At 33.9% G+C, this 24,018-nt stretch overlaps 1 long non-coding RNA gene and 2 pseudogenes across 3 annotated transcripts; 1 reads left to right on the forward strand and 2 right to left on the reverse strand.

Annotated features, from left to right (window-relative positions):
• Positions 1–762: 762 nt before the first annotated feature.
• Positions 763–11,597, reverse strand: LOC125280809 (annotated as a pseudogene).
• Positions 11,598–18,059: 6,462 nt separating this feature from the next.
• On the forward strand, positions 18,060–23,971 carry LOC125243531. Of its 3 annotated transcripts, none has more exons than XR_007179058.1 (7): positions 18,060–18,312; positions 19,094–19,234; positions 19,609–19,736; positions 20,856–21,009; positions 22,325–22,444; positions 22,836–22,952; positions 23,829–23,971. It is a non-coding gene; the product is annotated as an uncharacterized LOC125243531 (long non-coding RNA). The 3 variants fall into 3 exon arrangements; XR_007179057.1 differs by having other exon boundaries at positions 18,061–18,312; positions 23,759–23,926; XR_007179059.1 differs by having other exon boundaries at positions 18,065–18,312; positions 20,856–20,901; positions 23,759–23,926.
• LOC125243529 overlaps positions 21,824–24,018 on the reverse strand; it is a 28,625-nt pseudogene continuing 26,430 nt past the window's right edge.

Here is a 24,018-nt window from a genome sequence, read left to right on the forward strand (position 1 = left end):
GCCTAAATGCAGTTGCCAGAAGTAAAAAGCTAAAGGTAGGCTATAAACAAACTACACTACGGTCGCTTGACTTCAATGTCAGCCATCACTTCTGACAACTCTTTCGGTTTTTATCTAAAAACATTTTCCCAGCACGTTTGAGTTAGAATAGTTTATAAGAAGTACAATTATGAGCATAATGAGGCTGTAAAAGCAAACTGAGTTTACCTTTTAGTGTGATGATGTTTAATATCCCTGACTGCCTGTGTAGTCCCATTTAACCACTTGTTAGCAATTGCCTTTTTCAAGACACATAACAGCTTAAAAAAAAAAAAAATCACAAAGTGGGGTAATACTTATGCATTTTATGTCGTAGAATAAAATGTGAAACTGTCATCACAGACCTTATTTCAGCCATTTGACCAAAATCCCATTAAAAAAAAATAATAATAATAATGACTTTGGGGCGATGGAACCGGAAGTGCTAAAATGCTAACTCACTTCCGCATTTTGGCCTACAAAGTGATGTTATACCTGCACCACTCTGCTCTCTATAAAGGCTTCAATCCAGGTACAGTGTCAGTGGAAAACTTCCAAACTGGTGTTGGTGGTGAAAAAATTCTTTACATTCTCTTCACCTTTGGTGGTGAGAATGTAATGAAACAAACACTCAGGAAATGTCTACGTTGATTTTATTCTTGCAAGAAGGTTGTTCAATGCAGATACAGAGTTATACAGAGAGGAACACCCTCACACAGTGCTGCTCATTATATACCCCTCTTATTGTTCCTTGTTACTTCAAACCAATCATAAAACATGTTACCATATATGGATCAGAATAATAAAAAAACAGTCTAAACATGCCCTTTTGAACTCCAAGCTATCTAGACAAAACATCTGTGCCCTTGCCTCACTTCCTTAGTTTCAGAAGTGCTTCCCAAAACAAATAACAGCATAAGCAATAATTTTCCATTTAACAAGCTGTATTAAATGTAATACAAGACAGAGAGAAAACAAATATCAATGCATCATTTGATAAATCAAGAAATTAAATGATAAACATCATATTCAAAGCAGTCTATATAATATGGAGCACTGGAAAATTATAATATTCACAAACATGAAGATAAATCTTGCCTTTTATTTGCAGAGTGTGTTTATTCTAATACTGTAGTATGCATCTCCATTTCCTCTGGGTGGTCTTTCCTTCCTACAAAATAATTAAATACAATGTTCTGACCCTTTTTTTACCATGCTTTTACCATGCTTTTACTATGTTTAAAGATTGTTACAGATCAATGTGAATCATCAGATTCTGTGTCGCTCAAAACTCACCAGCTCTTCTTGCACAGATGATCTGAAGAAGAATCACAGTAGGAGCAACAAACACTGCAATCTCAACAATAATTATAATCACTACAGGAAACGTGTGGACAGATGATAGAGAGAATAGAGAGAATTAATCACTGAAACTGTAAATGACTTTATAGATGAAATCAAGGATATAAAACAATGAGCAATTATTTACAAATTCACTGAGATTTTCAGCAGTTTATAATTATCAGCATAAAATAAACATGCAAAGTATTTTCATACCTCTGAATATTGATCCAACAGCCATACTGCCATCAACGTGATCTGTGGATCATACATAATAAACATTGAAATGTAGAAAATGTGTATTGAAAACATCTAAAACATACAACCTTTTATGTACAGTGCATGCAGAATTATCAATATCTGATAGCATTTGATAGTAACTTAAAAAAAAATGGGTTTACCAGGGGGAGTATGATTTTCACATATGTAAAATTTCAGTTTCATATTTTGGCTGTACCACGACCTAGAACATGATCTGTAGTCACATTGGAGTTTTGTTTAAAGTGACTTGCATGTTGGGTGTTTAACCCAGGGTGGTCCGTCAAGGTATAGTGATGGCTTGGTTCAGAGTTGGGAAGTGGGTAAGGGCAGAAGGGGAGGAATGGGAGGGAATGTCCGTGCTGCTGTTACAAAGTCGAGTTTATTTCTAAGTTCATTCATTCTTCACTGTTTCTATGAGCATTTTTGGTTTTGTTTGGATGTCATCTTTTTTTTTGTTTTTTTTTAACCCTTTTCTTTTATATGTCTTATTCATTAAATACACTCACATGGCAAAGTCTCTGAGATATATTAGCTGGAACTTAAGGCTGTCAATATTCCTGTTCAGCACAACTAAGTCTGAAATCATGTGAAGACTTTTTTTTTTTTTTTTGTAAGAAAAGCATGTTTGTTCTGCAGACCACTTCAGATTAAAAAGGGATCATTACATATTTCACTTTAAATCTAGAGGCTGTGCACAAATCTGTTCCATTTGTAGTCTCTGATATTGTAGCTCATAAAGGAAAATGCATTATTGTACCAGGAACACTTTTCTTGACCACCTTGACTCAAATGTTTATGCTCCTAATTATGATGATCCTACTTTTATCTCCTCTTTTTTTGTCCTGTATTCCTAATATCCATTCGCACCCAATCATCTTGGCTGGGGATTTTTAACTGCATTATGTCCCCCATTCTTGATAGATCTTCTAAAATGATCATAACTCTATCAAAATGTGCCTCTGTTATATATACATTTATGCAAAAGTAAGGTATATGTGATGCATTCCGTCATTTGTATCCTTCTGAAAGGAATATTCTTTGTTTTTCTCATGTTCTCCAGACATATTCTCGCATTTTTTTCTGGACCATAAATCATACTAACATTATAAATTCACCTTAAGAAACACCATGAAATAATAATAAAAATGCAGTTCATGACCCCTTTAAACATTGTCTTTGGTATCAGTTTTGTCTCACATTAGACCTTAAAGATCTTAAAGAGATTTTTTTGCAATGTGTCATTCCCACCTTCCTTGATGGATGGGGCCTTCAATATTTAGAGGGAACATGGCCTAGCTACAGTTGGCCAACTATATACAAACAATTTTGCATCCTTCAGTCAACTTCAAGAAAAATTTGACCTACCCAGCTCCCATTTATTTAGATTTATACTGTTACCATTGTAACTATTTGTTTTAGCAACACGCTCAACGAACACTTGTAGTGCAGTTTTTCCTGTAAGTGCTTTTCCAGCACTAGTTCTTACAGTCAGTCAAAATAAAATAAAATTAAAACAAAATAATAACCTGGTGTCCTCCATGACTCCTGTTCTTTCTGACATCAAAGCACACGAATGCGAGGAGCTCGTAATCAATACTTCAGAAGTGGGAAGAAGGAATAGCACCGATAGCACGTGTAGGCAGCGTTAAGGTCAAAGCATTGGTTATCACAAATTGAGAACACGTTAGTTTTATCTTTTTACCTTTAACTAGTAAAACATGTCTTTGTGAGGCGCTTCTGTTTGTGGCGTTATTCCAGGCTGTGCAGTCGTAATATCCACTGTGTGTGAAGTCAGTCTTATCTATGGTGAATGTGTCTGTGGTCACATTGGTGTCTGTTCCATTAAACGTCCATCTGAATGAGGCAGAAGGTACAGAATTTGCAGAGCAAGACAGAGACACAAAGCCCCTGAATTCACCACATCCAGACCCTTAATAGAAACATCATCTGGTCCATCTAGAACAAACACAAGAGACTCACTGTTAGAGGAACAAACTGAGCACTGAAGTATGTTTATATTTCATCAGGTTTGAGCTCAAATCATCTTTTTTAAATGTTTAACACTCACAGTTGATGATCAGGCTGTATGTTGCCATCTCAGAGCTGACAGGGTTTGTATATGTACACTGATATTCTCCACTGTCTGATCTTTGCACTGGACTGATGGACACTGATCTGAAATCAGGTGAGAAGATGATGCTGTTGCTAGGAGACAGAGGACTGTTATCTTTCATCCACTGCACAGAGATGATGTTGCCATTTCCTTCAGAGGTGATGTTAGCAGATGATTCGCCCTCTATTAATGGTTCTTCTGGACCAAAAAGTCTGACAGATAGTTTTTCTGTGTAAACAAGAGAGAAAGAACAAAGACACTGGATCTAATATGAGTCTTTCACATTTAGTGAGCACTGAATGAAATTCAATTCAGTGTGGTCCAGGGCAGAAGGTCCATCAACAATAACAGGAATGTTTAATTATGCTTGAATATGTGTTTTAAAGCCTATACAAGTCCCTTTAGTATGACCCTCAGATTAAAAACACCCTTTTATTAAGGGCAAAACTGTCATGATGGAAATGAAGCCACAATTAAGGGGAAGTTGTGATTTGTGTGAAAATCTAAATCATTTCATGATTAATACTGAGATAGGTTTTGTTTGATGGTCTAAACCATAAAAATCCATGGCCTAAAAAGTATAAATGATGAAAGTAAATGTTGAGACTGTCTTAACGCATTCATATAACAACAACAAAATTCAAACAATATTTTAATTAAAACTGACCCCAACATCTGTGTGTGCATGTCTGGTTTACAGCACTAGAAACAACCAGCTTAGCTTGAGTAAAAGCAGGCATGTGCATATCTAAATTATCATTCATTAGTTTCTGCTTGCCGCTTCGACATAATGTAATGTTTCCCTCATCTATGATTCTAGTTTATTCTTACAGCATATCAAAAGAAACTAACCAAATAATTCACATAATTATTAACTACCCTTTTATCATCAACTATTAGACCTATATATAGCCTAGCTATGCTCAAATACTAAACCAAGTTTTAGCAACTCACTCACCGACTTGTAGTGAAGTTTCTCCAGTAAGTGACCCATCCAGCACTAGTTGTTACTCTGAGTTCGTATATTCCAGAATCATTGTGTCTCAGGTTCTGCAGCTCCAGAGCGAGAAGTGTTGCTGTCAACAAATGACTCTGTCCTTTATATTCGGGGTTTACTGTAGTTACCACCAGACGCTACTATAATTATAGCTGTTGTACCAAAAAACCATTGAGTTATAAGAATCAATGTGGAGGGTGGTGGGGGTTATCAGGAGTGAACACCACACTGTCTCCTTCTTCTTTATTAGACTGGCTCAGGGATCTGCAGATCTTGACATAAATATTGTCCTAACAGAAAAAGAAAAAGAATACTACATTTATTTTTATATTTGCACTTAAATTACTTAACTACTGTAGTTATTTTTAATGGTAGTAACAACAAAGAACATTTTTCTAAATTTACATAAATAAAATAGGACTAACCTTTTTTTTCTAGGACTAATCTTTTCTACGCCACCAGTTATGTCTTAGATTTAATCGTGGATGAGCAATAATCACTTCAGTCATGTAACATCTAAAAAAACTATCTTTATTTAGGTTAAAAAAAAATTATTCTGATTCAATCTTGCTACATTGGGTGGGTTAGTGTAGTAGGCTATAATTTATTTTACCTTATAGCTACTTTTCTGGGCCCCCTGGACAGTTTATTGTCCCCCTTGGTTTGCACATACATACATATATATATATATATATACATATTCAGACCCTCATAAAATTCAGAGGCTTAAAAAACATATACAAAATTTAAAAAATATCTACACTCTAAAAAATGCTGGGTTAAAAACAACACAAGTTGGGTTGAAAATGGACAAACCCAGCGTTTGGGTTGTTTTAACCCAGCGGTTGGGTTAAATGTTTGCCCAAATTGCTGGGTAATTTTATTTAAACCAACTATTGTTTAAAAATTGCTATATGGCTAGCTTAAAATGAACCCAAAATAGTTGGGAAATTAAAAACCAGATGCAATTAGAGGCAACAATAATAGACAAAAGGTGAATATTTATTAATAAGCTTTAATATTTTATTAATATAAATTTAATAGTTTAATAGTTTATTAATATAAATTTATTAATAAGCAATTTAATAAATGTTTATAGTTTAATAATTATTCATTGAACATTAATAAATGTTCATTTCCAGCATAATTTTAATTAAGCAATACAGTAATTTTTAAACAAAAGTTGAGTTAAATAAAACTACCCAGCAGGTTGGGCAAACATTTAACCCTACCGCTGGGTTAAAACAACCCAATTGCTGGGTTTGTCCATTTTCAACCCAACTTGGGTTGTTTTTAACCCAGCATTTTTTAGAGTGTAGAAACACATTTTTATATATAGGAGAACGAGATGGATTTTTTATTGATATGTTACAACTCACCCATGGTGATTTAACCAACTAATTTGTAAAGCAAAGAACAATCATTTCTAGCTGATCAACATTATGAAAACTGGTGAAACCTTTAGGAACTTCAAAAGATAAAACAGCAAAACTCCTAATATTACTTCCAATATTTCCAAATTATGTTCATTTTCATAGAGTGGGCCAATATCGTGGCGATTATTTAAATCAATCGGGAGAAGCAGATATCCTTATCGTGATTAAAATACGATTAATCGTGCAGCCCTAATTTAATTTAATTTGACTTGACATTTGATATTCAACAGTATTCTTGACATTTATTCAACAGTGCTTTTGATCTGCCTGCATTGACACTATTCCTTAAAAGGAAAATTATATACCAATTATCAATGTAAAGCTGCTTTGACACAATCTGCATTGTAAAAAGCGCTATATAAATATGGGTGATATAACAACAGCATCTGCAGTATTTAAAAATACAGTGTTCAAGGATTCTCTATTAGATATAGACTACAATATCCAATATTGTTTCCACTGGTTTACAAATGCAGCTAGAGATGCCTGTGCTCAATATTTCTGCTTTTTTTCAGCAGCTGTTTTAAAAGGTCATTATCTACAAACTGTCAGGGCATTAGACAGCTGTTTTAACTTCCCTTCATGTCTTTAAACATTTTGAAGTTCTTTTATAAGATAGACTGGTGTTAACATGAAATGACTTTAGAAATAATGATAGAGTTACATAAATGTATTTATTCCTTGACTGCTGTCTTGTACCACTGTTTACAGGTAAGTCATTACTGTATATGTTTGTTTTTGAGTTTATTATTATTTTTTCATTCCATTTTGCTCTTAAATATCTAAGAGAGAAATGATGCAGTGAAATTAATGCATCATTTTTGTATTCTTGAATACAAATGCATGTGTTAGTAATTTAAATTAATTAAATTAATAACTATATGGTGAAATTCTTTTGTTGAATGGTTTTTGTACTAAATCTTTAATACAAACCATGGCCTTTTTCTGCATGACACATTTCTGAAAGACAGAGTCAGCTTCAGTAAGAGCTCTCCTCTGATCTATGACGCCTCCATCATCATCAGAGACATGAGGATGAGCGATCAGGGAGTCTACAGCTGTGACAACCTTCCCTATAGCGGCAGTTATAAAGGACAGACCGCTCTTACAGTGATAGAAAGTATGTAACAGTTCATTTAAATTAACTAAGGAATCTAAAGAGGAATCTATTTTTGTTAATATAAACCTTGAAATTATATGGTTTTGAACTGTATAGACAGTAAATGAAGTGCTGTCCCATAAAATCTAAATGTTGCTTCCGTAATTTTTACAGTACAGTTCTGGCAACCACAGCTGCTGTTGTTTGTTTGTTTGTTTTTTACTGTAAATTTTACAGAGATTTTTTTTTTTTTTTTTACAGTGCACCCATTGAGCCACATAGATTTATAAAAGAAATACATAAATACATAAATATACCCACACACATGGGTATATTTTATATCTTTTGCTTTTGTGTCTACACAGAATTGTTCAAATCACAAACATGAACAGAATTTTGCAACAGATTTTCGGGCACATAAAACATTATTTACATGAATGTCAGGAAGAATAAACTAAACATGTTCAAACTTCACAGACTTCATTCCAGATCAGCTAAATTTAAACATTTTTGATATGTAAATATATATTTTTTTCACAGATTATAGAGTGTGTAGAAATGTGTTTACCTGTGAGAAATGAGCAGATGATTATCAGTCCCAGAAGAAACAAATGACACTTTTCAGCCATTTTCTGTTTCTGACAGTCCTCCCTTCAGTTGATCATCATCAGTTCCTCCTCTGCTTATAGCTTCCTGATCACAAACTGTTTTTGGAACATTTCTCTCCAAAAGTTGTGAGAAAGATGTGTGCTTCTCATACAGGCTGATGTTAATTATTGAGAGAATGAACAGTGTCACACTATAGACTAGATTGGGAATTGGCTTCAGCAATATAACTTCACTTAGCAACTAGCTAAAAAAAAAAGATGAGAAACTAACAGAATTCACACCATCCCTCTAAACTTATTGCTCACACACTGCTCAATTAAAACCCAAAGAATAGTGGGGGCGAGTGGGGACGGTTGCAACAGGTGACAGTTGCAACATGGCGTATACCTTCAATCAGGAATGAGCTAGAGTTTTGATACTCATACTACACAAGTTTAGTTAACCCTCTCCTCCTTTCTGGAAGAAAGCAGCCACATGTGACCATTCCTTCTACAAAAAAATACTTTTTTTAGTAAAAAAGTAATTTTTTTCAGGCTAAGAATTTTTGTCATACTGTGTAAGCTGTTTGCGTGAAGAATTATAAAGTTATATCATTTTAATCAGTGTTTTCTTAGCTTCTAAAAGTTATAGCTATCATGTGTCAAGGCTATTGTTTCAAGCTAGCACACCAATTTTAATCATGGCTGTCAGTGTAGGGACATTTGCAACATGCTGTTGCAACTTTCCCCAATGACGACATTAATGTAAAAGCTTGTCATAACCAGTATTGTGTAATAGGTTCTGTTTTCTGTTCACACACAGTTCAGAGAAGTACACAATTTTTTTAGTGAATTTCAAAGTCTTGATTTACGATTAAAATATTTTGTAGTGCAAATTTATTATAACAATTAACCAAAACAATGTTTTTTCCCTTTTACAAGTCCATGTCTTTATACAGTTAATTTAACTTGGTGAAGATTCTGTGTACAAATAAAATTTTAAAAAAAATTGCAAAATGTTGTTAAAGAATGATTTTAATTACATTTTAATGAATGTTGCAACTGTCCCTGTGGACCATTGGAACTATCTCCTCTTATGGGGTCAGTTGCAACATTTGACTTTGTCATATGCAAGTATAAATTGTATGTAGGATGTTGTATGTACGCATGTTACACCAGTTTGTGTGGGTAGCTGACAGATGTGGGTTTACTGTATTAAAAATTTGGCTTTCAAATACAAACGGCCTCTAAGAAATTGAAGGAAATGCAAAAAATGTTGCAACCATCCCCACTCTCCCACCATATTCAGACTAATTTAGGGAAACAAGGGTGGTATGGGGAAAATACAACATTTGCTTAAATGTTGCTTAAAGGGTTAGTTCACCCAAAAATGAAAATAATGTCATTTATTACTCACCCTCACGCCATTCCACACCCGTAAGACCTTCGTTCATCTTCAGAGCACAAATTAAGATATTTTTGTTGAAATCCGATGGCTCAGTGAGGCCTCCATATAGCCAGCAATGATATTTCCTCTCTCAAGATCCATTAATGTACTAAAAACATATTTAAATCAGTTCATGTGAGTACAGTGGTTCAATATTTTATATTTATATATTATAAAGTGACGAGAATATTTTTGGTGCACCAAAAAACAAAATAACGGCTTATATAGTGATGGCCGATTTTAAAACACGGCTTCATGTAGACAGAATTTTCATTTTTGGGTGAACTAACCCTTTAAATAGTGTTTAGGAGGAAACATAAATATTTGTTTTCTCTGCACCGGAATGATCAGTGACACAGACACACACACAATCTTTTTCACAAGATGTAATATAAGTCTAAGGTGTCTCCTGAATGTGTCTGTGAAGTTTCAGCTCAAAATACCCCATAGATTTTTTTTAATTAATTTTTTTAACTGCCTATTTTGGAGCATCATTAACTATACACTGATTTTGGCAGCGCGCCGCCCCTTTAATTCGCCTGCTCCCTGCCACACGAGCTCTCGACTATATTACAGTGCATTTACAAAGTTCACACAGCTAATATAACCCTCAAATGGATCTTTACAAGATGTTCGTCATGCATGCTGTATGCATGCTTCGATTTATGTGAGTAAAGTATTTATTTTGATATTTACGTTTGATTCTGTATGAGTTTGAGGCTATGCTTTGTGGCTAATGGCTAATGTTACACTGTTGGAGAGATTTATAAAGAATTAAGTTGTGTTTATGAATTATACAGACTGCACGTTTAAAAATGAAAATAGCGACGGCTCTTGTCTCCGTGAATACAGTAAGAAACGATGGTAACTTTAGCGACATTTAACAGTACATTAGCAACATGCTAATGAAACATTTAGAAAGACAATTTACAAATATCACTAAAAATATCATGCTATCATGGATCATGTCAGTTATTAATGCTCCATCTGCCATTTTTCGCTGTTGTTCTTGCTGGCTTACCTTGTCTGTGCACAGATCCAGACATTAATAGCCTACTGCCTTTCCTTGTCTAATGCCTTGAACATGGGCTGGCATATATGCAAATATTGGGGTCATACATATTAATGATCCCAACTGTTATGTAACAGTCGGTGTTATGTTGAGATCCACGTGTTTCCCGGAAGTCTTTTAAACAAATGAGATTTACATAAGAAGGAGGAAGCAATGGGGTTTGAAACTCAATGTATGTCTTTTCCATGTACTGAACTCTTGTTATTTAACTATGCCGAGGTAAATTCAAATTTTGATTCTAGGGCACCTTTAAAAGTATTACAGGATTTATCATGAAAAATGTACATCATTATTTAAAGCAGATTCTCACGATTAGAATGAACACAAAAGCTCTAATCCAGTGTGTACCGCCCGTGGGCGCCATCTAGCTGCGAAAAATGAATCATATTTTTCAAAACTACTGCCTTGATCATCACAAAATAGGTATCATTTGAAAGCTTAGAGTTACAATGCATGCAGCCAATTCAATTAACTCCTAAGTAGGCTACTTCTCAGTTATTTATTGATAAATAGAAAAAAAAATGTTTTCATCATTTAAGTAAAAACAAATATGTAGATTTCAAGTGGCATTTTCGATCATAACCTTCATGAAACATGCACAGATCATAGAAAATCACACATCATTATTTACAGCAGATGCTCACAATTAAAATGAATCAACATAATCCATTGCACTGATCACAAATTATTCCTCGTGGAATTTAAAATTGGCCATTAGGTGGCCTAACAAAAAGGCAAAATTGGTTATATATATATATATATATATATATATATATATAGCATACTATAAATATATTAATAGTATGCTATTTATATTATTTACACTTATTGCAAAGAACTGCTACTTTTAGCCTACATGATAAATAGAACATAATTTGGAAAATAATAATAAAAAAAAATGCACTTTTCTTTTTTTTGCATGTGGGATACATGAAAATGAATATTAGTTCAGTAACTTACTGCTCTGCCAGTTTTCACCTTTGATATTATAACAGTGATAAGAATTAAACTTGCATTGACTCAGAAGTATGCGGACGTTATTTTGTCACGTGCTGTTGCCATGGTGAATCGTAATATCGGAGCTCCATTGATAATGGCTTTTCATAGTTGTGGTGCACAGGCTTATCTCAGAGTCAACCAGTGGTGTAGTCTAATTTTTTGAAGTGAGTATACTGTGATTTTTCCCTCCCAACCTCATACTCACCTGTCCCAGAGCGACACCCCATAAGCACCGCCACACTCACTAATGCATAGTATGCATCTGATCTAGGCTACATGTAATTGAGAGCATTCTGAAAGACTTAAATCTGGGCAAAACAAGACTTTAACAGCCAATGGCTTACAGCTGAAGAGAATGGATGATTTTCTACTGTTTAGTGTCAAACACCATCTAACTCAGACAGTTAAGATAACCTTAGAAATTATATGAATATGGTCCCTGGATCATAAGTTTTATCAGCTGGCAAGTTTCAATGCACATTTAAGAGTGCAAGTTGCAACTATTATTATAAAATGCTGGGTTAAAAACAACCCAAGTTGGGTTGAAAATGGACAAACCCAGCAATTGGGTTGTTTTAACCCAACTATTGTGTAAAAATTGCTGTATTGCTTGCTTAAAATGAACCCCAAATAGGTTGGAAATGAACATTTATTAATATTAAATATAATAATTAAACAATAAACATTTAAATTGTTTAGTAATAAATGATCACCTTTTGATTATTATTGTTGCCTCTAGTAATTATCTATCAGATTTTTAATATCCAATCTACTTTGGGTTCTTTTTAAGCCAGCCATATAGTAATTTTTAAACAATAGTTGAGTTAAATAAAACTACCCAGCAGGTTGGGCAAACATTTAACCCAATGCATTTTCAACCCAGCATTTTTAGTGTAACAATAATGGAAAAATGAGGCTTATCAGTATGTCACTATTTCACACTGTTTGGACTTTATTTTCTGTTTTTCTGTAGTTTTCCTGCCAATCTTTCATCATAGTTACGCATTTCAATTCACTAACTTCAAATTCGATTCAATATCAGTTATTTTGGATATACTGTATATCAGTAGCCTACATGGCAAATTTTCTCAAGAAAAAACCCCCCCAACTAATGGTTTATATAAATGGGAATCATTTGGTACTACATTAATATTGAAGGTTAAAATGAACTGATTTGTATACAAATTTAAACTACATTTTTTGTAATAATAAGGTAGGCCTACTAACTTTAAAATGATCCAATTCGTTTTTTGAAATATAAATGGTGGCTGTCAACTTGATGGATTTATTCAAACATTCATTAGCCTATTGAAGAACATTAAAAATGATGATTAGGCTTAATATGTAATGTGCATATATTTAGCTAAATGCTCCTCTCTAGAGTTCACTTTTCTAGCTGATTAATGAGTTTATGGTCACTGAATATGTTTGTTCTGAGGTAAATGTGATGTTACGTGACATTGTTTACAAGCCGTTATAACATCTTTCCGCGGTTAAAACACTGATTACGCGAATACACGAGACATGATATGGTTAGTTAGGTTGTACTGTATATTTTAACATACCTTTAGAAGTTCATTCATGTTTATTTCGCGCTGTACGTTAACTGGTATTAAAGCGGAGGATCAGTTCACGGGCGCTTCACGCTGCCGCTTCTCTTGAACTGAAGAGACGCTACAGCGGTCACGACACATTAAAGAGCGCCAAAACGGTATTTATGTTTTTTTTATTTCGTAGTAAAATGGCCAGAATTTGAAATATGAGACTACGTTTCATGTCAAAAGCAACAAACGACAAATCTTATTGTGATTTACTGGATGGTTACGCATCCTCGCGCTTTTTTAAGTGGGTATACGGAAATCCTTGACCTTTCCTAGTAGGTATACGGCGTATACCTGCGTATCACGTAGACTACACCACTGGAGTCAACCTACTCAGAGTGGATCGAACTAACTCAATTCAACTGTTCTGAAACAGAAAACTCAGAGTTTCCCATTTCAGGGTAAGTCAACTCAGAGTTCAAGTTTCAACTCGGAGTTGGTTGAACGTCTTTATTGAAACGGGCCCCTGAACCCAAACTCAAATCAAATCAATCTGTAACTATGACAACTAAAGAGTGGCGGGAAAAACTGAACAAAGGAGGACATATGACAAATGAAAAAATCCAAAATAAACAGACATATATAAATAATACAGATGGACAAACAAGAAACAAGTGCAAACAAATGGAATGATAAAAAAAAACATAAAAAGAAACTTCAAATAAATTTAATTCATGAAAAAAAAGAATAATAAAAAATATTTATAATAACATAAAAAATAATTATGTAAAAATATTTAAAGACGTAATTTAGAACTGTATGAATTCTGATGATTTCATATTTGCTGCTGGACATTAAACAAATACAGAAAAAGATACAAATTGTCAATTATAGTAGGCTATTTAATGCCATCTATGGGCTGTGTCTGAAATCGTGCCCTATACCCTCATTCACTATTCTCTGCATTATTCCAGTAATATAATTCACTTGAGGATTGAATCAAAACAAGTGAGCGAATTCGGTCTGCTTTCTGTTTAATAATTATTTGAAACTTAACTGGCAGCTCCATTAGTAATAAAAAAGATTTATCTTGAACTCTGTCATGGAAACTAGCAAGTACAAACCTTAATCAAACAATTTAATTACCAATTAAAAAGAAATTTATACCTGTATGATATTACGCTGTAGCCACATTGGACCAGCGGTTTGGAAAATGGATGGATGGATGATTCAGCTGTGGGCGCCATCTTCAGGTCAGACGTGGGAATAAACACTCACAGTGCATTATGGGTATTCCCTAACCATTGAGTGTACATCGGTTACGGTGCAATGTGGGATTGAATGAGTGATCAGTGTCAGTCCTAGATGTCAGGGGGGCTATAAGAAAAACTTTTAAGGGGCCTCTGTCAGTCCATTCATAAAAACCCAAAATGACTCCCAACCCCTTAATCTGTTCTTTCAGAGTCTTTTTTTTTACAGTCTATGCTGTCAGCAAACAACAGTGAGTTGAAACAGTAATACAATTTAAAAACAAGAACTTTACAAACAATAGGACAAATACAACAGAAAAAGATACAAATGAAATAAACAATTTAGCCTACTAAAAATAATAGCCTATACAGAAATTGAATAAAGTAATCAGATGTAAAAAATAAAACATTGCATAGTCTTCACCGTATTGATTAAATATACATTAATTCTTATTAAATTTACTAAACTTATTAAGGTTAGGAGCAGTGAATGACCCTCTCATTTTCTTTTGTCGTTTGATTAACATTAAATGATAGACAACAGCAGGTTTATTAGGCTGCTGTCACTTTAAGGTCTAATGCATAAATCTAATACCAACAAGCATTTGATTACTTCCCAACTGTTCATGATTACTAAAGATGTGAATGCATTTAAGTGAAAACTTCTGACATATTTTTGTGTGCATTTGTCAGTTTAAGTGCACACCAGAAGCCCAAAGTAGCCTATATCTGTCCGTGTTTTGCTCTGTCTTGGAGAGCACACACAGAAAGCCACCTTCACAGCTCGATACGCTTTTAATTTTTTTTTTAGTATTGAGCAAGTCCAAGTACAGTCACGTTACATGTTTTGACTGATTTAGATGTTACGTAGAAAGTGTGACAACGAACTGCTTTAAAGGAAAGGAACGGAATTCGGAATGTTTCGTAATCATTAGAAGCCAAAATATGAAATGAAAGTAAAATTCTATTAATCACAGCCCTAGGCATTAAATCATCTTTGAGAGCAAGGGGGTCCCTTGGTGGTTAGGGGTGGTGGTTAAATAATTATGCTAATATATTATCAAGAATTATTCACAGTATTTTAAAGTACCCATGGTAACAATATTGTGCATATTAATTGCAGTGATAAACAGTATTACTGGCACACGTCTACTTCAGTGGCATGTTTTTTTTGTTGTTGTTGTTGTTTTTTGTTTTCCCCCTATGAGATATATTATTCCCTCATGGCATGGCAGGCTAAACCAAAGGTTATCATGGGCCAACTTTGGCATGGTTTGGGCATCTCTGGTTTAAAGGATCCTCAGAGTTTGTGCTTTTGACTGGAATCAGTGTCCTAGTACTTGATGGAGATGTAAAATATCCATCATATGATTATCTTTATTATTTTAGATTATCAACACAAAGTTTGTACTCATTCATAATTATTAACAGTGCTGTTTTAAAGGCAGCGTCATGTTGTTAACTGTAAAGCAAGAAGCAAGGAATGCAGAAGAAAATGTGAATCTAATGGAGTAGTTTATTAGTAATCCACCAAAACAACACAAGGAACACAGAAAACAGGAATCCACATAAAACACCAAACAACAACTGACTCGAGACACAAGGGCTATTTATACACAAGGGCTAATGCTAATGCACAATCAGGGAACTAATCAACATGAAAAACTACAAAAAGACTACAAAGATGGCGGAAAGAACAGGAAACAGGAAGTATTAAAAATATGCATTATTACATGGAAGACAGACATTTTCACCAGAACTGCTGAACACACGAATCCTTTCTCCACTGGAGCCTATTAATATAAAACAGTAAAATAGTGTTAATTATTTAACCTTTAATGTCATACAGCAAATATTTTCTTGATTATGAAAAACTCAAGTAATACTCTGCATATACTGACACAAAATTTTAGCAGTCTAACTCTCTGCCAGTCTTTATACCAAAGTAACTTGATTATATTTGAACAGATGGTAGTTCACATTTTACAGATATCAATGTCTTAAAAACCATATGAAGATTTCATTAGCTGTCAGAAGTGGACAGAGAATGATCATTGCAGCAGACACATGTGACACTTATCGGCCATTTTCTGTCAGTCTTTCTTTTCATTATATAGTTTCCTTTGTACATCATCAGCCCCTCGTGTGGTCGTTAACATCCTCTATTCTGATGAACTGACTGTTTACTGCTGACACTATATATAGCTGCATTTCACTGACGCTATACTGATGCATGATAAAAAAAAAAATGTCTATACTGTTTAGCTGTTTAGTTTGTTCTAAAAGTGAGGGGCCATGAAACTGTAATTTCCAAAGGTGCACTGAAATAAATAAACTAAAATAAATACATAATTTTGAAAAATTAGCTAAAATTACCATATACAGTAGGTCATATCATTTATTTGTTTCTCAAAAAATGTAATGTAATTGGAAGTTATTATTTTATCATTTTGACCATTCTTTGCCCATATGGAAAAGTTTTGTTAAAAACATATGTGATTCTTATATGTTCCAACAGAATATTATAAGGGACATATATGCTGCAAAAACCGCATATACAAATTGCATAATATTTATGTATTTTCAATCCTATATGTCATATATGTCCCACATACAACTAAAGTCTTACAGATTTTCATGATGTAAAAACATAGGAAAATAATGCAAATTTAAGGCCTATGAATGTCCACCATATCTCTTAAGATTTGTATAAAACATAGAGCATCAGTATAAGGCTGTACTTCACTCATGCCCTCGCTCTTATCTTGTCCTAAGTGGAGCCCTACAAATATTAATTACAAAATTAACATTTTAATTACAAAACTAATTAATTAGATTAACATTTTAATGTGGGATGACACTTGATGACTTTAGTTGCATTAGCTATGTGAACACAAAAATCATGGACATGATTCAGATATGTTAAAGGGTCAGGAGAAAAAGTCACACTTGGCTCCTTTGCGGTTAAAAATGACTGCCATAGGAAATTAATGGGAAATACGAAAACATACAAAAACTCTGAGAATGTTTTGGTGGTACAAACTGCAATTTTTTTTTTTTTAATTAACCAATTAGTAATGTACAAACAACATGGCATTATTAACACACTGTTGCATTACAAATTACAGAACAGGTGCATGAGAGAATACAATATAACATAAGCAAAAATATATAAAAATAAATAATAATTAAATAACATCTAATAAAGGGGGCTAGGGTTTTTCTATTAAATCATATTCTTCTATAATGGAGAAAAGCTTTACTGCATTTTTCTTTTTCATCACTTGGAGGGCTTTTATATAAGAAAAAAAAAACTCATTATGAAATGCATAAAACATTGGTTTCACCTTCAAGTACTTGGATTTGTGTATATAAAATTTTCCCAGCATAAGAATGTTGTTAATCAGGAAGTCATCTTTGTTACTGTTCATTATAAGTCCATAAGTGATGTCCTTTAGAGTGAAGTTTCCAAGGTGAGGTACCTTTGGATAAAGCCAGTCATGAATATCAGACCATAAAGCCTCCACATACATACAATGAAAAAATAGATGATCTGTGGTTTCTATATCATCACAGAATATACATTTATTAGAATCAAACCCAAACCTAAGACGTAGGAATTCACTGGATGGATATATCCCATTTAAAATTTTAAAAGGTACAAACTAGAAATAAACCACTGTGCAGAAAAAAGTGCACAACAATGAAGGGGTCACGCTCTAAAATATCAAGAGTGCAATACAGACACATCCACCCCACACTAGTGTGACTATAAAACAGAGCAAGTTTTTACAAATGGGAAATAATCAAGAAAATCAAGAATTCAGCCGCTCTGCAGGAATATGCACTATGCAAAAAACAGCAAGAAGTTTACAGATGAGAGACACCCCTAAGAGCCAATAGTAGCGGCGCATTCATAAGTCCCGCCCACTGGTCTCGCCGGCGCTGCTTTCAGCGTGAGCAGATGAGAGCGAGTCAGAGCAGATCAGCACAGACCAGACAGTTTCTCCAGAAAATCCATTGATATAACTGGAAATGTGAATGAGTGCACTGAAAGTGGAGCTTTTGAAGTCGACGCGTCAGCCTGAAGTGATGTCGTCGGAGACAGAGAAGAGAGAGAGACGGAGCGGATCCCAGAGTGTTGAAGCACTGTGAGTAATCTTCCTTGTGTGAATAAAGATATGATTCTGTTCTGCTTTGGGGAGTGAAATTCCAGATATTAATAATGTAAATGACATGTTGAAATTTCTAAAATGATTAATTTCTGAGCCGTTTTGAGTAGGCCGCGTGCACACAGCGCGAGCTGAACTGATTAGCACATGGGCTAAAGCTAACACGAGTAAATGTGATAATTGTGTCATGAAATGAGATAGAGTTATATATTAGTGTCGGTGTGTTTAATAACTGCCTATTAATGTTTAATTTGATTGTGTCAATTTGAGATATTCATATGATTTATGGAAATGTCTGAATCAAAAGTTAATTGTTGTGTTTTGCAAGGCCTTACTTTCTTTCCATGGGTGTGAACGTGATAATTATAGTTTATTCCGGTCAATAAACCGAAATATAACTTTCACTTTACAACTTTTAGCAATTTATAACTAAACCATCACTGATTAAACATAGTTACTAGCTTCTTATTGTTCAGTTTATTTAATTGAAGTACCTTACTACACTAAAAATATGGTTTAAATAACGGCTAATATGCCCTTACTAGCCTATTTAAGTTGATCATTAATTACTAGTGTGTATGTGTGTAACATGCATAATTGTGGACCTTTAAAATAAAGTATTAACATATCTCCTTTGAGATCTCCCTGCCTCCCCTTCAGGTACAGTCATTTATGTTCATCTGTTTACATTTATTGAGGAAAGAAGACAAATATCTAAGAAAATGAATGCGTATCATTTCCATCTCTTGTTTCTTGACAGACCGAAAGGAAAAGGACAGTGATTCCCAAACCACAGAGAAATTAATTACTGTTGATGAGTATCAAGCACAACCTCGACAGAGACTCAGAAGAGGCTGAAAAAATGGAGGAAAACGAAAAATTGAGAAATGATGACAAAAAAGTAAGAAAAATGCGCATACTAGTTATTTTACTGTTGTGGTGAATCAGCAGCCAGTTATCAAACTGTTTGGTGGATTACTTTAGTAATTTTTACTGTCTTTGCACTTCAAACTTTCAAATTTTTTGTAGAACTGCTATTGCTTCAATATTATTATTCAACTTGCTATGTAAAGTTAAGACAAAGAATTTAATAATTATTGGTAATTAATTGCAAGAAACCTGAAAGTTTTCCAACCTCTAACATCTGGCATGATGGCTTTGTAAAACGCATCATTAACATTAAATTCATCAGCTTAGATGACCATATGTACACATAGTAAATAGGTGTAAGAGATTGCTTTATCATATTTTATTTTGCTATATTTTTGTTGCTAGAGCTACCAAATCTGTTAAATGAAGTGAAGATGGCCCTGAAGTCTCTGTTTGTCAGCATCAGTCACATAACTTGGAAGATGGGACAGGATTTGCCACAGAGTAATTGCAGAGCCCTTCCAACAGAACAGGTAGTGTACTAGTTTATTTAGTCAATGAAGTGCTGAAACCCTGTTGTTGTTGTTGTTGTTGTTGTTGTTGTTGTTGTTATTACTATATTCAATGTGATCCAGTGGGAGTAAGTTTAGGTTAAAGGATTTGTTCAGTTTCAAATGAAAATTAGCCCAAGCTTTACTCACCCTCAAGCTGTCCTAGGTGTATATGACTTTCTTTTTTCTGATTAACACAATCTGAGAAATATTAATAAATATTCTGATGCATCCAAGCTTTATAATGGCAGTGAACAGGGTCAATGAATATAAGGCTGAAGAAAGTGCCTCCATCCGTCATAAACATACTCCACACGGCTCCAGGGAGCTTAATAAAGGCCTTCTGAATCGAAGCAATGCATTTGTGTTAAAAATTTAACAATATTTAACAAGTTATGCAGTAAAATATTTAGCTTCCGCCAGACCGCAATCCATATTCAAGTTACGAAGTAAATTGGAATCATGTCAGTTACAGTTTTTTCCGCAAGTTTATTAGGGAAGGTGTAGGACATAGTGTAAGCTTTGTGAACTGCAAGAGTTTTACACTTTCTTCGTAACTTGAATATGGATGGCGGTCTGGTGGAAGCTAGATATTTTACTTCATAACTTGTTTAAATATGAATATTTTTTTACATAAATGCATCGCTTCGCTTCAGAAGGCCTTTATTAGGCCCCCAGAGCTGTGTGGAGTACGTTTATAAGAGATGGATGTGGATGGAGACACTTTCTTCAGCCTTATACTCATTGATCACTATCATTGCCATGCCATTATAAAGCTTGGATGTGTCAGGATATCTATTAATATTTCTCCAATTGTGTTCATCAGAAAGAAGAAAGACATATACACCTAGGATGGCCTGAGGGTGAGTAGAGCTTGGGATAATTTTCATTTCAAAGTGAAATAATCCTTCTATGTTTCTTGCTCCTTGCCACAATAGTAGCAATTCTTGTCAAACTCACAACTTTCTGGTTCCATTTGGAAGTCCAGATTCCCAAACATGCTGCTGTTGATTTGTCTAACTTGATATGTAGTCATGGACTGTGGGCAACTTTGTTTCCTAACATCAGCAATGTTTTGCCTTTTATTTGTTTGTCTCACAGGAGCAACGTTGCAGAAAGTGTCCTCATGTGGTGACCGCCAGCATTGGTACAGCAATTAATGCCAAACTTACTGAAATTAGAGGGAAGAATACACAAAAACATCTGAGAACCTTAATGGTCTTTGATGATTGATAGCCGTGACAGTGTGTTCAAGGTATTTTGTTGTTGTTGTTGGAGTGTGTTTGTGTGTGTGTGTGTTTTGCCTTCGCAAAGTTCAGTTTGATATCAAGTTGTAATTTTAAATTACTCTTGTGGAGTATAATTTGATTGTCTTGTTGATTGTGTTGAAATAAAAGTATTTCTAATGTAAATTTGTGCTAGTAATTGACTGAAATCATATATGATTTGTATATGCAGAGATATTGTAATATTTACTGAAATCATAAAAGATAATTATATGTAGAGATATAAGGAATTAGGTGGAAACATATAGTTTGAAGAACAGACACACAATTTACCTATTAAAAACATATATAATCTGTATAAAATTCATATGAGCAAATATAAATATAAAATTTAAATGAATCCTATATGACTTGCATATGATTCAATCAAGAATTTTAAATGATTTGTATAGGAAATTTACTGATATTCATACACATTTTCTACTAAAATCATATACTATTACATACTGTTGCCATGTAAAACTCATATAAGAATTTTGCAGTATTCATATATGACCTAAAAACCCCATACAAGTTTTATGTGTGCTTTTTAGTATGAAAGTGGCCGTAATCGGTCTGATTTTGTATATGACATGTATTGGACTTATATGAAACACATAAGGAAATTCTGGCTGATTTGAGTAAAGAATATATATGGTTGCTGTATATGAAACATACAGGTTTTTTTCATATGGGTGACCATTTGTGTATTGCACTTGTGTTTTAGTCGGTAGGCTACTTCAAACACAACTGAAAATTCAGGAAATATCATGCTGTCACAAGGCAAGACAAGGGAAGGCTGAATCCAAATGCAGGAGGTTTATTAAAATAATACCGAAATACAACAAAACACAAAGGAGACTGAACTGAGAACACTAATATCACAGCCGTAGAAGGACAAGAAACACTAGAGGTGCTTCTCAATAGCCTACTCAAATTGATGCTTCCTCGATTCCTTGATCCTCTGTTCTCCAGCATGTGACCTGGAAACCGATCAAAGAAAGACATCTCTAAGGACATCTCAATTACCCATTATAATGCAAAACATTCTGAGAGTTGTCATTGACAGAACCAGTTTTAAATTACAGTTTTTATTCTGAACGACATAAAGCACAATAATTTTTGAGTCTTGCGTTTGTGGAATGAAAAAGGATTTCCAATGGCAAAAGAACATGAAGCAGAAAGCTGCTGAGACATCATCAAATACCCAGTAAATAAGATGCAATGTTGTTATTTAGACCTAAATCACATCCGTCATTTCTGTAGAACTGAAGTTTCTGATGCTGAATTGACTCTGTGTTTCAGATACAGTATATGTCAAGGGTCAAAGATCTTACTGTGCTTCCTGATTCTCTCTTTTTGGCCCCCATGAAACCCACCTGCAGTTCTTTGTGTGGAAGGAGATGCTGGAATCCATCAAACCAGGTTATGACAAATATACATGTTCAAAGTTCAGCTTTAAAGTGAAACTAGATTTACATTCCTTGAAGTATACATCCCAGTGCTTTCAAAGTCTTACGTGGAGTTAGATTTTAGACTCTCATAGAAACAATATGTAACAACAATTTAAAAAGGGTCAGTGACTTTTTTTTTTTTTTTTGGCCAGCTCTATTAAAAAAAAAAAAAAAAAAACATACATACACACACACATATACAAATATATGATTAAATATTATCATTTATAAGAACATTTTTCAAAATGTGTGCATTCTTTTTCTGAGGGTGTCGACTATATCACAAAGGCGTATTTTGTCAGTTGCATATTGAACATAAAGCATTTTATTAATTAATGTTTCTCTCTGTGTCTGTGCTGTAGTTCCTGAGAGTTTAATCCTGAAAAATCCTGGAGAGTCATACTTAAAAGTGTCTCCAGGGGGCGCCAGAGTCCGACAAGCTGACAGAATGTCTGGTCTGTATAAAGACTTCAATCCAGGTACAGTTTCAGTGGAAAACTTTTTTTTTCTTGTAAATATTGTTGTTTAATTAACATTTCTTATTTACCCTTAAATTACTGGCTTTGGTGTATGAAATTAATAAATACTATATTCTCTCTTATTTTATTGGATATTAACCCAATATTAAGGTTAAATACCTCCCTCTTTTATATTTTGACTGTTTGACTGCAAATCGTGAATTTATATTTATGCATGTATGACTTAAAAAAAAAAAACATGTTGAAGCGTGTTGAGGGTGTGGAAGACAGTCACTCATAAATGTTCTTATAAAATCCATCTGTACATACAGTATGTCATGATAATTAACAGACTTGTGTAGCATCATCAGTTAAAATTCACCATTACAAAATTTTAAAAAGCTTTCTGTAAAATGTTTGAAGATTAGATGAAGTTAGAAAGGTGAAATTAGTATTTAGCAAATTAGCATTAGTAAATTAGCATTCATGATTACTTAGATTAACCATTCATTAGTACTTGCTTGTTGATCACTGTAATTTAATATCATATTTAAAGCAGTTTATACAGTATGGAGCACTGGATAATTATAAAATACACAAACATGAAGATAAATCTTGCCCTTAATATGTAGAGTGTGTTTATTCTAATACTGTAGTAGGCATCTCCATCTCCTCTGGGTGGTGTGAGTCTTTTCTTCCTACAAAATAATTAATACAATGTTGTGACCTCTTTTTACCATGCTTTTACTATGTTTAAAGATTGTTACAGATCAATGTGAATCATCAGATTCTGTGTTGCTCAAAACTCACCAGCTCTTCTTGCACAGATGATCTGAAGAAGAATCACAGTAGGAGCAACAAACACTGCAGTCTTAATAATAATCATAATCTCTACAGGAAAGATGTGAGGACAGAGAGAAAGAAGAGAATTAAAGAAGAAGAGAATCATTGAAACTGTAAATGACTTTGTATATGAAAGCAAGGATATAAAACAATGGACAATTATTTACAAACCGTTTACAAATTCACTGACATTTTAAATGGTGTAAGATTATCAGCATAAAATAAACATGCAAAGTATTTTCAT

Source organism: Megalobrama amblycephala, linkage group LG13 (genome assembly GCF_018812025.1).
Source record: "Megalobrama amblycephala isolate DHTTF-2021 linkage group LG13, ASM1881202v1, whole genome shotgun sequence".
NCBI lineage: Eukaryota > Metazoa > Chordata > Actinopteri > Cypriniformes > Xenocyprididae > Megalobrama > Megalobrama amblycephala.